The sequence below is a fragment of the Taudactylus pleione genome, unplaced genomic scaffold (genome assembly GCF_031769625.1).
Source record: "Taudactylus pleione unplaced genomic scaffold, aTauple2 ptg000092l, whole genome shotgun sequence".
NCBI classification, from domain to species: domain Eukaryota; kingdom Metazoa; phylum Chordata; class Amphibia; order Anura; family Myobatrachidae; genus Taudactylus; species Taudactylus pleione.
Window position 1 is genome coordinate 6536953 of NW_028284494.1, and position 13548 is coordinate 6550500.

A 13548-nucleotide genomic window follows, 5' to 3' on the forward strand; every position below is an offset into this window, starting at 1 on the left:
ACAAGATAAGAGACTTTCCTGTACATGTGACAGACTGATTTGTTGATATTATGGGATGTCCTAGAGGATTCAAGCAGACACCCATTTTACAGAACCACATGGAGTATATTGGGTTTTCTATGCTTCATACCATACACAAAACTGACATCAGTATGATTGAATGAGTGGATGTGTTTAGGAAACAGGAATGTTCATATTTACAGTCAGGTGCATAAATATTGGGACATTGACAGAATTTTCATATTTTGGCCTTTATTCACCACCACAATGGCTTTGAAATGAAACAAACAAGATGTGCTTTAACTGCAGACTTTCAGATTTAATTTGAGGGTAATTACATCCAAATCAGTTGAACGGTGTAGGAATTACAACGGTTACTATATGTGCCTCACACTTTTTAAGGGGCCAAAAGTAATGGGACAAACTAAACAATCCTAAATCTAACTTTCACTTAATACGTTGTTGCAAATCCTTTGCAGGCAATTACAGCCTGAAGTCTGGAATGCATAGACATCACCAGACGCTGGGTTTCATCCCTGGTGATGCTCTGCCAGGCCTCTACTGCAAATGTCTTCGGTTCCTGCTTGTTCTTGGGGCATTTTCCCTTCAGTTTTGTCTTCATCAAGTGAAATGCATGCTCAATCGGATTCAGGTCAGAGGATTGACTTGGCCATTGCATAACATTCCACTTTATAGCCTTAAAAAACTATTTGGTTGCTTTTGCAGTATGTTTCGGGTCATTGTCCATCTGCACTGTGAAGCGCCGTCCAATGAGTTCTGAAGCATTTGACTGAATATGAGCATATAATATTGCCCGAAACACTTCCGAATTCATTCTGCTGCTTATGTCAGCAGTCACATCATCAATCTATACAAGGGAACCAGTTCCATTGGCAGCCAAACATGCCCACGCCATGACACTACTACCACCACCATGCTTCAATGATGTGGTATGTTTTGGATCATGAGCAGTTCCTTTCCTTCTCCATACTCTTCTCTTCCCATCACTCTGGTACAAGTTGATCTTTGTCTCATCTGTCCATAGGATGTTGTTCCAGAACTGTAATGGCTTTTTTAGATGTTGTTTGGCAAACTAATCTGGTCTTCCTGTTTTTGAGGCTCACCAATGGTTTACATCTTGTTGTGAACCCTCTATATTCACTCTTGTGAAGTCTTCTCTTGATTGTTGACTTTGACACATATACACCTACCTCCTGGAGAGTGTTCTTGATTTGGCCAACTATTGTGAAGGGGTTTTTCTTCACCAGGGAAATGATTCTTCTGTCATCCACCACAGTTGTTTTCCGTGGTCTTCCGGGTCTTTTGGTGTTGCTGAGCTCTCCGGCGCGTTCTTTCTTTTTAAGAATGTTCCAAACAGTTGATTTGGCCACACCTAATGCTTTTGCTATCTCTGATGGGTTTGTTTTGATTTTTCAGCCTAATGATGGCTTGCTTCACTGATAGTGACAGCACTTTGGATCTCAGAGTCGACAGCAACTGATTCCAAATGCAAATGTCACACCTAGAATCAACTCCAGACCTTTTACCTGCTTAATTGATAATGAAATAACGAGGGAATAGCCCACACCTGTCCATGAAATAGCTTTGGAGTTGATAGTCCCATTACTTTGGGCCCCTTAAAAAGTGGGAGGCACACATAGAAACCGTTGTAATTCCTACACCGTTCACCTGATTTGGATGTAATTACCCTCAAATTAAATCATCTGAAAGTCTGCAGTTAAAGCACATCTTGTTTCATTTCAAAGCCATTGTGGTGGTGAATAGAGGCCAAAATATGAAAATTATGTCAATGTCCCAATATTTATGCACCTGACTGTATATATACAATATTGGGTTTTTAGAGCAGGATGTACAGTTCATATATTTTGATACCCGGAGGGTGGTAAAAGGTTGAACTTTTAAAGTACTATATCTGGTGCACAGACTCAAACATTTATGATGAGGTTGTTGTGAAGAAATGTTTAGTAGGAAGAGAAGAGAGACAGGTGTAAGACAATTGCAGCAGGATAAGTAAATGCTTATTTTATTTTGTTGTTATGGTTTATCTCACACTGTTTCTTTAAGCCAACAGGTTGATGGTTGGAGCAGGAGGTGAGAGAATGTCGCTGGAGGTGTGCCTGAGATGACGATGGCCAGAGAGTGATTTCTTATACAGGAGAGAGTCCTGGAGGACAAAAGTTATAAGATCTGATGCCACATACATCTATGTGTATTCTGTAAGACTGAACTTGTGCCTTATATCGGTCGGATCCACACACCAATATTCTTAAGACTTTTTCAAGATTTCATTGAACTGAACTTTACTGATAATTATCTTATAAGTAACTGATATATATTGATATAATTATATGTATTATTCACTGTTTTATTAGAGTATTCACATATAAAAGGGGATTGTTTGTCTGAATGTAGGGTGGATAGGAAGACATTTAAAATACGGGATGTAGGAGCTCAATTGGTTAATATTGCCAGGGAATGGTGGGCTCTGTTAAACATTACACGTAATTGTAGTGATACCCCAAACATGATGCAATTAACACCGGATCCTGATAAGAGCAGAGATCTTTTGGTCAATGTATATACTGTGGTGGCTAATATTCCATATATTTTTCCAGATGTGTATTACCTTTGTGGGAGAAAGGCATACAAATGGTTGCCCTATGGGGGGATTTGGTAATTGTACATTGGGACGTTTGATACCCACCACATTCTTTACAGATGGGAATCAAGTTAATACCAATCAGATTCCACATCATTTGTTAACAGAGAGCAGTGCAGCCTTTAAAACAGTATTATGAGGAAAGTTGGTTACGGTGGTTCAACCCTGTTCAAAAATAGGGGGTAGGTTCATTGGTTTACTGCACATGCTCATCTATGGAATCATGATTAGAATGTATGCATCTTGGGATCAAGGTATTTCTTTGTGCAGGGAAATGTTGCAACACGCTGGATTCTGCTAAATTGATGATGAGAACATGACATACACGTCTTCCACACCATAGCAAAATGGCTAACAGCCATTTCTATTCATGGTTCTTATGTGTGTATCAGACATGAAGTGGTGTATCAGGCATGAAATGGTACAGGAATGTGGAAAGCAGACAGGCCATAAATCCACGAGGCGTTGTCTACTGCGATGTACGCTTGCGTTAAGTTTTAGAATGTCCTTATCAGTAGTTAACCAATAGTGTAGTTTTAAGTATGTTTATGCCCATATTAGTAAGAGCTAGATGGGTATGACAAGTAGGATACTATATAAACGAAGAACAAAGGAGATTCCAGTGGCCTGCCCTATGCCTGGACTAGACTGCAGTTAGTGGCCAGGAAATTGTTCATTCCAGCTCTCCATTCTGAGAGGAGGCGGCTCCTGGATCGTGTAACCATCTTATATTCCAAAGCTAAGTAACTATTATTCTTTCATATCTTATTTGTTGTAATAAATTATATATTTTTTCAAGATACTGGTTTGTGTGGCTTAATTAACTTTCTGTATCCAAGAACCTTATCTCGTTCCACCGGGAATACTGATAGAAAGACCCTTTTGTGCCCGAGTCTCCAGAATTGCTCCCAGATGTACCATCTGCTGTGTTGGAGAAAGAGGATTTCTTCCAATTGATGATCCAGCCGTGCTTTTGAAGGCAGGCTATGGTCAGTTAAAGATGGTATTGTAAATGTGTTGTGCCAATATCAGGTCGTCCAGATATGGTAGTATTCTGACTCCATTCCGCGTGATCAGTAATTTAATGGGAAGACCCCAGTGATCAGGAATATCAGCCTTTTGGAGGGCTGTGACTGGATAAAAGGATCTGCGTTTGGCCAAGGCAGTTAGAGAAATCTCCAAACACTTGAAGGACCCCCAGGATTGGAGTAGAGCTCTTATAAAGTCTGGCTGCACTGTGGAAATAATGCATTCGCATAAGTGTCTCTCGGGGGGAACATTGCTGGAGAATATTTCGCTTTAGGAAGGCAGTGGTTGCGGTCCAAGAGAAAGTCTGTAATGGGAACCGAAAGAAGGAGTTTGGAGCACACAAACCATCATTGTCATAGTTGCAGGGTTACTAAAGAAAAAAAAATAGTGCAACTGGTCGGCACAGATTAGAAGAATAAAAATAAAATGAAATTAACACCAGGCCACTACTAGTAAGAGCTAATAGTTGGACTGCCTATACCAGTGGTGGCGAACACCGGCACTCAAGCTGCTGTGGGGTTACATAGCCCGGCATGCACTGCCAGAGTTTTGCTATTCGGGAATGCTAAAACTGTGGCAGGGCATGCTGGGATATGTAGTCCCACAGCAGTTGGAGTGCCAGGGCTCGCCACCACTGGCCTATACCATAAAATGGCAGATAAAATTAACTGATATTGCCCACATTATAGGGCCAATGAGAAAAAATTAGAGATATGGTAACTTACCCTTGTTATCTCTCTTTATTCGAAGTCCATAGGGTCCACAGGGTTTACCTTGGGGTATAGGTTGGGAACCAAATCAGGGCACCACACAGTTAAAGTTTTCAGCTCCCAGGATGCAGTGGGTCCATGCTACCTATAACCCCGCCCCCAAGCCAGGGGCACCTCAGTCTGTAAGTAGCCAAAGGCAGGAGGAGGAAGGAAAGAAGACTGGAACACTCAAGAACCATACTCAGAGAAGGAGACGGGAAACCAGTGACCAGTAACAACACAGACCATATGAAGCCAGGTGAGTCAGGGCAGGTGTGACAAAGTTTGGGTGGAGAACGAAAACTTAAAAAAAAGACAAATATGTCTGACTGGGTGCACTCTTATAACAGTATATATAAAGAGAAATAGAAAAATAGGAATTAATTAAAACTTAACTTTTAATGAAAATCAATTACGAAGGCAAAATCTCTTCACCGTATTAGATCACACTTATTTATGGGCCTACGTATAGATACAATGATCAATATATGTAGATGTTGAGTCTAGGTGATACATACACAATAATTGTTGTGTTTCCTGCGAGGAAAGTCTAGGCACAGAAAGCATGGGGTGATATACAATATATGAGATATGTCTATTATAATTAGTCCATGCTAAAAGGCATAATGCAGGAAAGGATGGCGAAAATAAATGTTTAAGTAAAAGGATCTCTAAAGTCCTGTTTTGTGATTGAAGTCCACAATGGACACAGGAACACCACACATAACACACATCAAAAATGACTGACAAAAAATAATAAATAATGAATCAATTCTATACGAATGATATGTACAGTGTCAGTCAATATGATCGCTACTGACACTAGTTATCGTTGATTGGTGAAGTCTGCAATGGACACGGAGACACCATACACAAAAAGAATCAAACATAAAATGAATCAATGCAGTGCGTTTGATATATATGAAGTCAATCGGTAAGATCGCCACCGATGCCAATCACTGTTAAATTCTCCCAATATTAATAGGTATTATTAACACAGATAATTGTAAAACTATTAATTAACAAGGTGCAAGACCAGGCTAGACCTCAAAACAAAGGGGTCTAAAACATGGGTGTATAGGAATAATGTTGGGAGTCACATGAGTGGAGAGAAACAGTAAAGTCTGAGGTGAGAGAAACGCTCTAAGTCTCTTCTGCTGTTCCCAGTCAATCAAACTGGAAATGAGAGTGACAATGGCGTACCCTCAGATGAAACAACAGAAAGGCACTTCTGCTTTCTGAGGTGTAGCTGTGTCTGAGCCCTGATACCGCTGGGCATTGCAGGGGGAGTCACTTGCTAAGAACTCAGATGAGAAAGCGCATCTGAGCGATAGTGAAAATACCTGTGTCAGAGGTGATTTGGCTGGAGTGTGGTGTGTGTGAGATCCAGGAGCTGAATGCTGTCACCACACTCCAGCCAAATCACCTCTGACACAGGTATTTTCACTATCGCTCAGATGCGCTCTCTCTTTTATGTTTGATGCTTTTGTGTATGGTGTCTCCGTGTCCATTGCAGACTTCACCAATCAACGATAACTAGTGCCAGTAGCGATCATATTGACTGACACTGTACATATCATTCGTATAGAATTGATTCATTATTATTTTTTGTCAGTCATTTTTGATGTGTGTTATGTGTGGTGTTCCTGTGTCCATTGTGGACTTCAATCACAAAACAGGACTTTAGAGATCCTTTTACTTAAACATTTATTTTCGCCATCCTTTCCTACATTATGCCTTTTAGCATGGACTAATTATAATAGACATATCTCATATATTGTATATCACCCCATGCTTTCTGTGCCTAGACTTTCCTCGCAGGAAACACAACAATTATTGTGTATGTAACACCTAGACTCAACATCTACATATATTGATCACTGTATCTATACGTAGGCCCATAAATAAGTGTGATCTAATACGGTGAAGAGATTTTGCCTTCGTAATTGATTTTCATTAAAAGTTAAGTTTTAATTAATTCCTATTTTTCTATTTCTCTTTATATATACTGTTATAAGAGTGCGCCCAGTCAGACATATTTGTCTTTTTTTTAAGTTTTCGTTCTCCACCCAAACTTTGTCATATGTGTTTTGCACAAATTTGGGGTGCACCACCAACCCAATGTCATCCAGAATTTATTTGATGTGATAGACTATTATGTTGGTATTTTCTAATTCTATTCCATTATAACCAAACAATTTAACATTACATTACTTGTGCGGACTCTCTCCCTTCTTATTTGGAGTCAGGGCAGGTGCCCTGTGGACCCTATGGACTTTGAAGAAAGATAACAAGGGTAAGTTCTTACCATCTCATTTTCTTCTTCAGGGTCCATTGGGGGTCCACAGGGTTGACCTTGGGGTTGTCCCAAAGCAGTCCTTACAAGGGTGGGGACGCTCCTGTGCAGAAAGGAGAATCAGTCGCCCAAAGGTAGCATCCTGAGAGGCAAAGGAAGCCAATGCATAGAACCTTAGAAAGGTCTGGACATAAGACCACATGGCCACCTTGCAAGGCAGAACAGCCGAGGCGCCACAGCAAGCCGCCCACGAGGGGCCCTCAGCCCGAGTAGAATAAGCATCAACAGAAACAGAAAGGCCTTCCTATGTGTAGGCTCCTGAGATAGTCATACGAAGCCAACTAGCCAATGTCTGTTTATTGGCCGGCCATTCTTTCCAGTGAAATCCATAGAACACAAGTAAGGACTCTGATTTCCTGGAGGAACCTGAATGGACCACGTAAATCCTGAGAGGCCGGTCCACAGTCAATGAAGCCACCCCAAGCGATCGGACTGGAGACTGAAATGTCTGTACAATTAGTTCCTGATCATCATGTTACTTAAAAACCACTTTAGGAAGAAACACAGGGCAAGTTCGACTCACAACCCTGTCTTGGTGAAATATCCAGAAGAGGGAGCCACATGAGAACGCTCCCAATTTCGACACTATCCTGGCAGATGCAAACGCCATAAGAAAGCCTAAGCCATAAACCACGTTAGGGCTATCAAAACTAGTGGTTCAAATGGAGGCCCTCAGGAAGGCACGAAGAACCACTGCCAATTCCCATGAAGATGAAGGGAGGTAGAATCCAGAAAACACCTTGAAGGAAGGTCTGGATACCCGAGAGTGGACCACATCCGAACCATACAGACAGTGTAAAGACCCGCACTTTCAGGAAGGCCAGGCAGAGGGCCAAACCCAAGCCAGCTGGAAGGAATGCCAGAACCTCTGGAATTATGTATGCCATAATCTGTGGTAGATCCCAGCAAAAGCCGGCCTAAGCGCTCTAAACATCCCGATGACAGAGCCAGAGAAGCCTTAGGACCACAGTAGGGACGCAGTCAAAGAAACAATCCAGGTCCAGGGAAACCCTGAGACAGCAGGTCCGGATATTGAGGCAGTAGGAAAAGTGTGTCGATGGAGAGACTCCGAAAATCTAAGTACCAGAGACGTCTGGGTCAATCTGGAGCCACTAGCAGGACAGTACCTCCATCTCGATTTAACTTCCAAAGAACTCGAGGAAGAAGGGAGACCGGAGGAAACGGGTACACAAATTGGAAGGTCCACTTCACTAACAACATGTTTACGAAGGTTGCTTCAGTACCTCTAGTTCTGGACCCTACCACCGGCACTGTGTGATAGTCAGGATGCCATGAAGACCACCTCTGCAAGGCCCTCTCTGCTCACTAGGAGTTGAAACCTCTCTTGAAAAGACCAGTCCCTGGGATGCACGTCGTAATGGCTGAGGAAGTCCGCTTCCCAATGGAGAACTCCTGGAATGTCCACATTGGTCTATGTCAGAAGGTGTTACATTCCTGGCATTGCTGCCCAACTACGAGTGTCTCTTAGATGTAAGCCACTGTTGTGACATCGTCGGACTGAACCTTTACAGTTTTTACTGTAATGTATGTGTTAGGCCACAGCGAGGGCCCAAGATAGTTTGAATGTCCAATATGATTGGCAGGGCGGAATCGACAGACTTCCAATCGCCCCAAAAGGATTGCAGACCGGTCACTGCGCCCCAGAGACTGGCGTCCGTTGCAAGGATTACCCTAGAGGAAATGGTCTAAGCCACCCAGATAGAGACAGACGCACCTCTGGAGAGAGCATCATCGTCTGAACAGTGATCTGATGGGAGAAATCCGTTCCATCTGGAGAGGATCAGTATTTGCAAAGGCCTGGAATGGAGCATATTCCACCCTTCTGAAGGTAGACACCCGGGCTTCCAGAACCCGTATAGAGTGTAATGACACTTGTCGATATCTGCGAAATCTTATCGGACGTCAGAAGGATTCTCCGATAATGATAATCCAGCAGGGCTCCCAGATGAATCATACCCTGTGAGGGATTCAGGGAGGACTTTTCCCAGTTGATGAAGGAAAGCAATGGTTAACTGGAAATGGCTTTAAAGTACCTCGGTGATCCTGCTAAGAGGAGGAGGCCGTCCAGATACAGGAGCAGTCAGATACCCTGAACAGGTGGGCTGTCATAAAATCCATTAATCTGGTAAACCCCGATGGTGTTGTGGACAGTCCAAAGGGCAGAGCCCGAAAACTGGAAGTATTGCTGTGGCACAGCAAACCTGAGCCAACGCTGATGAGAGGGTTCTATAGGTACCTGTAGGTACGCATCCTGAATATCCAGGGATAGCGTAAAGTCCCCAGGCTCCATAGCTCGGATGATGGAGCATAGGGGTTCCCTCCTGAACCTAGGCACCTTTAGGAATTGGTTCAGGGATTTGATATAGAGGACAGGTCCATGAGGACCATTCGGCCTCTGCACCAGAAAGAAAGAAGAACCAGTCCCTCACTGAGATAGTGGGGCTGGCATAATTACCCCTGCTTACCGCAAGGACTGTATAGCTTTCTGGATTTGTAAGGCCTTGTTTGGGTCTGAAGAAGGGCCTGTGTAGCAAAACGTGGGGAGGCCGTCTGAGCAATGAGAGGGCGTACCTGTAAGAGACTTCAACTCTTACCCAAGCATTCGTGGTGACTTGACACCAGCACTGAGCAAACTGAAAAAGTCGGTATCTCACTCTGGGATCCCCCAGATGAAGACCTGTCCCGTCAGACTGAAGGTTTACCCTTAGGTTTAGGAGCAGGGCGTTTGGATGTCAAGGTCGGCTCGGTTCCGTGGAGGCCGACAGTTTATGAAAAGACTGGCCTTCAGGCTGTCCCTGAGGACAAAAAGAATTAACAGATTTAGCCCAAGGGCTTGTAGTAGGCGTAACCGAAGGCGGAAATTTTCCGTTCGTGATACTGCCAACATTGCTACATTCTTGTCAAGGTCAGGACCAATCAAGATCTCCCCAATATAGGGTATCAAATTTAAGACCTATCTTGGAGTCCACCTCTGCCTTCCTTGAGCGCAGCCATAGGGTATGGCAGTGATACAGTCGCAGCCGAAACCCTGAAGGTTAGGGAGACTGGCATCAAAACTGCTTTTTGAATGTGGTCAACAAAAGGCACCTGATCCCCTGAAGTTTTTGAGGGAAAAAGTTCTACAAATGCATCAGCCCAGCACTCAATAGAATCAACCACCCATGCGATAGCCATGGATGGGCAGGCAACAGCCCCTGAAAGAGTATATTGATTTCAGGCAAATTTAACACCTACGGCCCGGTAGAATCCGTCCGGGCAGGGAGGCTTAGTAGCGCTCTTACTGAGACGAGTAACATGACAATCCACTCCAGGAGGTGATTCCTATTACTTGTAATGACCCTCAGGGAATGGGAAACATGAGGCCAAACGCTTTTGTGATACCTCTTATCTGGCGATAGCCAGACCCCCGTAATGTGATCTACCCGCTGGTCAGAGAAGGGGAAAACAGCCGAAGACACTTTAATGCTTAAACTGATGGTGATGTGATTTAGGTACAGGTTCGGCATCCTCTATAACTAGGATGGACTTGACCGGCAGCACCACTTGATTTAGGCTCCCCCCTCGTGTGAGAAGGAAGGAGTCCGATACAAAGTCCAATTCACCCTTGGCTGACTATGTTAGACAGCAGTGCAGACTGAGAAGTAACCACAGGGTGTTTATTACGCCATTTTGTGTTTCACAGAAACTACATCCACCCAGGGTGGCTGTTGTGGTGATCCCTGCACGGGAAATGACAAGACTGTTGTGGTACCTGAGGGAATTGCATGTACTGTGAAAAACCCCGGTAGGGAGCGATAGTCTGTCACAGGGGTAAACCACAAGGAACTGCGAGCTACCCAGAGATGAAACTAACATATTGATGTAACCCCAAATGAGTTATAACAACGGGGGCTGTCAGGCAATCCGCAATGGAGGCCAGGGTCTTGAGAAAAACCGCCCAAGGGGGTCCTGTAAGGGGCCCGGGCACCTGATGGCGCTGTATACGTAACCCTTTCTGAGTCAAATCCTCCGTACTCATACCTGCAGTACGACTTGCAGGATAGCAAAAATGGGTGCAGTATCGTGCACTATTTTGTGGTCAGATCAATCTGACTAACCATCATGGTGGAAATATCAAGTAGCCCTATAATGGTTCTGACTAACGTTAAGATTAGCTGCAGGGACCCATTATCAGCGTATGCAACAGCTTCATCTAAAATATGGCAACGTGCAGCACGCAACAGTATGTGACAAACCTCACAAATATTAGGGCAGATTGTAAAGAAAAGGGTTAGATATACACTGACAGGTGAGAGAAAAAGCACAGTCAGCACTAGCATAAGTCACATACAATGCAGAAATATATATACATAAACATTACATATAATATACCGCAAATGGCACTACATTCAACTGCCCAGATTCAGTGTCTGGGAAGGCTATAGTGCTGTGTACACTGATTTAAATGGTGAGGTACGCATGGGTACTGGACCAACTCACATCCTAGGAGATCTGCTGCACCAGAGGGAACATGCCCGCCCAAAGGCCTCAGAGGAAGCGTGGCCCACGGAGGTAGCAGCTGAGGTACGCCAGACCATGCGCTGGAATGGCGCCGCTGAGCTGAGGGGAGGAGCCGCTGAACAGAGAAAGGCTGCCTCCCTGGCCAGCTATTAACACCCGGCTGCCGATTATTAACTCCCTGGTGGTCCCAGCTGCCGATCGTTAAGCCCCTGGTGGTCTAGTGGACACGCGGGGTATGGGGGGGAGCCTGCCGCCACTGCTAGCGCCCCCGGTCTGTCCCCAGGGTATGCAATTGGGAAGCAGACAGCCTAAATACCGGCAGCCGGCTTCCCGACTGTCATATCCGGCAAGGGTGAAATGCTGGGCGTCTAGATGTAGACGCCCGGCATTTCCCCGACGCCGGGAGACCGGCGCCCGGCATCCCGATCGTAGTGAGGCCGGGTGCCGCGAGCAGACAGCAGCAGGGGGGGGTTAGGTTTAGGGCTCCTGGGGGGACTTAGGGTTAGGCACCCCCCCCCGGGAGGGTTAGGCTAGGGGGAGGGAGGGTTAGGCACCCCTAAGGAGGGTTAGGTTAGACAAAACTTCCCTATCCACGATCGGGATTTCCAGCGCTGTCGGGCTTCCGCTGCCGGGATCTCTGCTGATGTCGGGCTGCAGCTGCCGGGAATCGAACCATACGAATTTCACACCAATTCCGTCCCCAGAGACCGGAAGCAATAGACTGCAGAAATGCGCAGAACACCGCAAGCGGTGATCCTCGACCTTACCTGCTCCCCGTTGAACCGGCCGCAGTCCTGGGCGCCCGCAGAGTCCGGCTAGCACAGACTCTGGGGTCCGCCAAGATCCCCAGATCTGTACTGGCGTCGCGGCGCCAGTGGGGTGACGGAGTGGCAGCTTGGACGTCCAACAGACAGTCCGATGCTGTCGCTCAGAAGAGTCAAAAGTAATCACTCATAAAATAAAAAGTAGCTTAGGGGCTGCTAATCAGCCCCCCCTGCGATAATGGTGGCCCAACTCCGGCCGAGCACCTACTCACCTGCCTCTGGCTTGGGGGCGGGGTTATAGGGAGAGTGGACCCAGTGCATCCTGGGAGCTGAAGCTTTAACTGCGTGGTGCCTGGATTTGGTCCCAACCTATACCCCAAGGTCAACCCTGTGGACCCCCTATGGACCTTGAAGAAGGGAAAAAAAAAAGTGTGGTTATAATGAAGTTAAAAAAAAAATCACCACTACCAAATTATATCAGGTACAGTGGCCACTTCACTCTGGTCTGCCAGTATACACAAAGGAGGCAAGCAGGCTGGAAACAGAGTATGCTGCAGGGAGGAATAGGGAAGATGGTGTCTGCCCAACTCCTAAGGACGGCTTTTCCCCTCCTCAGGCCGGTTGCAGTAAAGGAGGAAATCTAGAAATGGAAGCAGATGCCAGATTCTACCTCCCTTAGCTAGTAACAAAGGAGCCGTGGTGGGAGCCAAGACTGTAGGCGGGTCTGCTCCAAGTCACTCACCACCACAGGAGGAAGCGTCGGCTGCAGTCGCAACTTGAGACCTTATACCGGTCAGGTGAGCAGGCTGCAACCCGCAATTTTGCAGGTGGCGTCCCACGACTCCGCCAGACCTTGCTCACCGTCATGTGCCGCCTGTATAACAAATGTGGGGTCGGTCTGGGGTCTCATGGCAGCAGTGGTGGGCAGTTTAAATAGATGCCGTCCCGGAGCTCCTATGCCGCACGCCTATTCATGTTGCCTGTCAGGCCACGCCCCCAATAAACTAAGTAACAGATTTCTGCATATAAGTTCTACATACACCAGGTCCAACACCCCACCCAGATAAAATCACCTGAGTTTGGTTTGCTGGACCTCCGCCTCTCAAAACACAAAACTATCAGCCTGATTGTACACTAAATTGACACCTCGACAGTTAAATATATCACTAGTGTCACATCAACCGGCCTAGCCTCGGACAGACAACTAATAGCCTTACATGACGATGAGGTCAAAGAGAACAGCTGAAGTGCACAATGAGGAGCACATTTAAGATATGTTTCCAGTGCCACTATACAGCCCGATGGCATTAGTGGCAAAGGTGTCCAGGTCAAACCCTGTCATAGCAGTCACTGGGTACCAAATCCCCCCCCCCCCCCTCTTAATGCCAAACTCGCATAAGTAGTTGTGCCAGCACTGACTACTCAAAGCATCCTGCAGCAGTCTCAATG

General features: G+C 45.6%; 1 protein-coding gene across 5 annotated transcripts in view; it reads right to left on the reverse strand.

Annotated features, from left to right (window-relative positions):
* Positions 1–13548, reverse strand: part of DDX4 (DEAD-box helicase 4) — a 366926-nt gene that overhangs the window by 326854 nt on the left and 26524 nt on the right. The gene's annotated exons all lie outside the window — the stretch shown is intronic.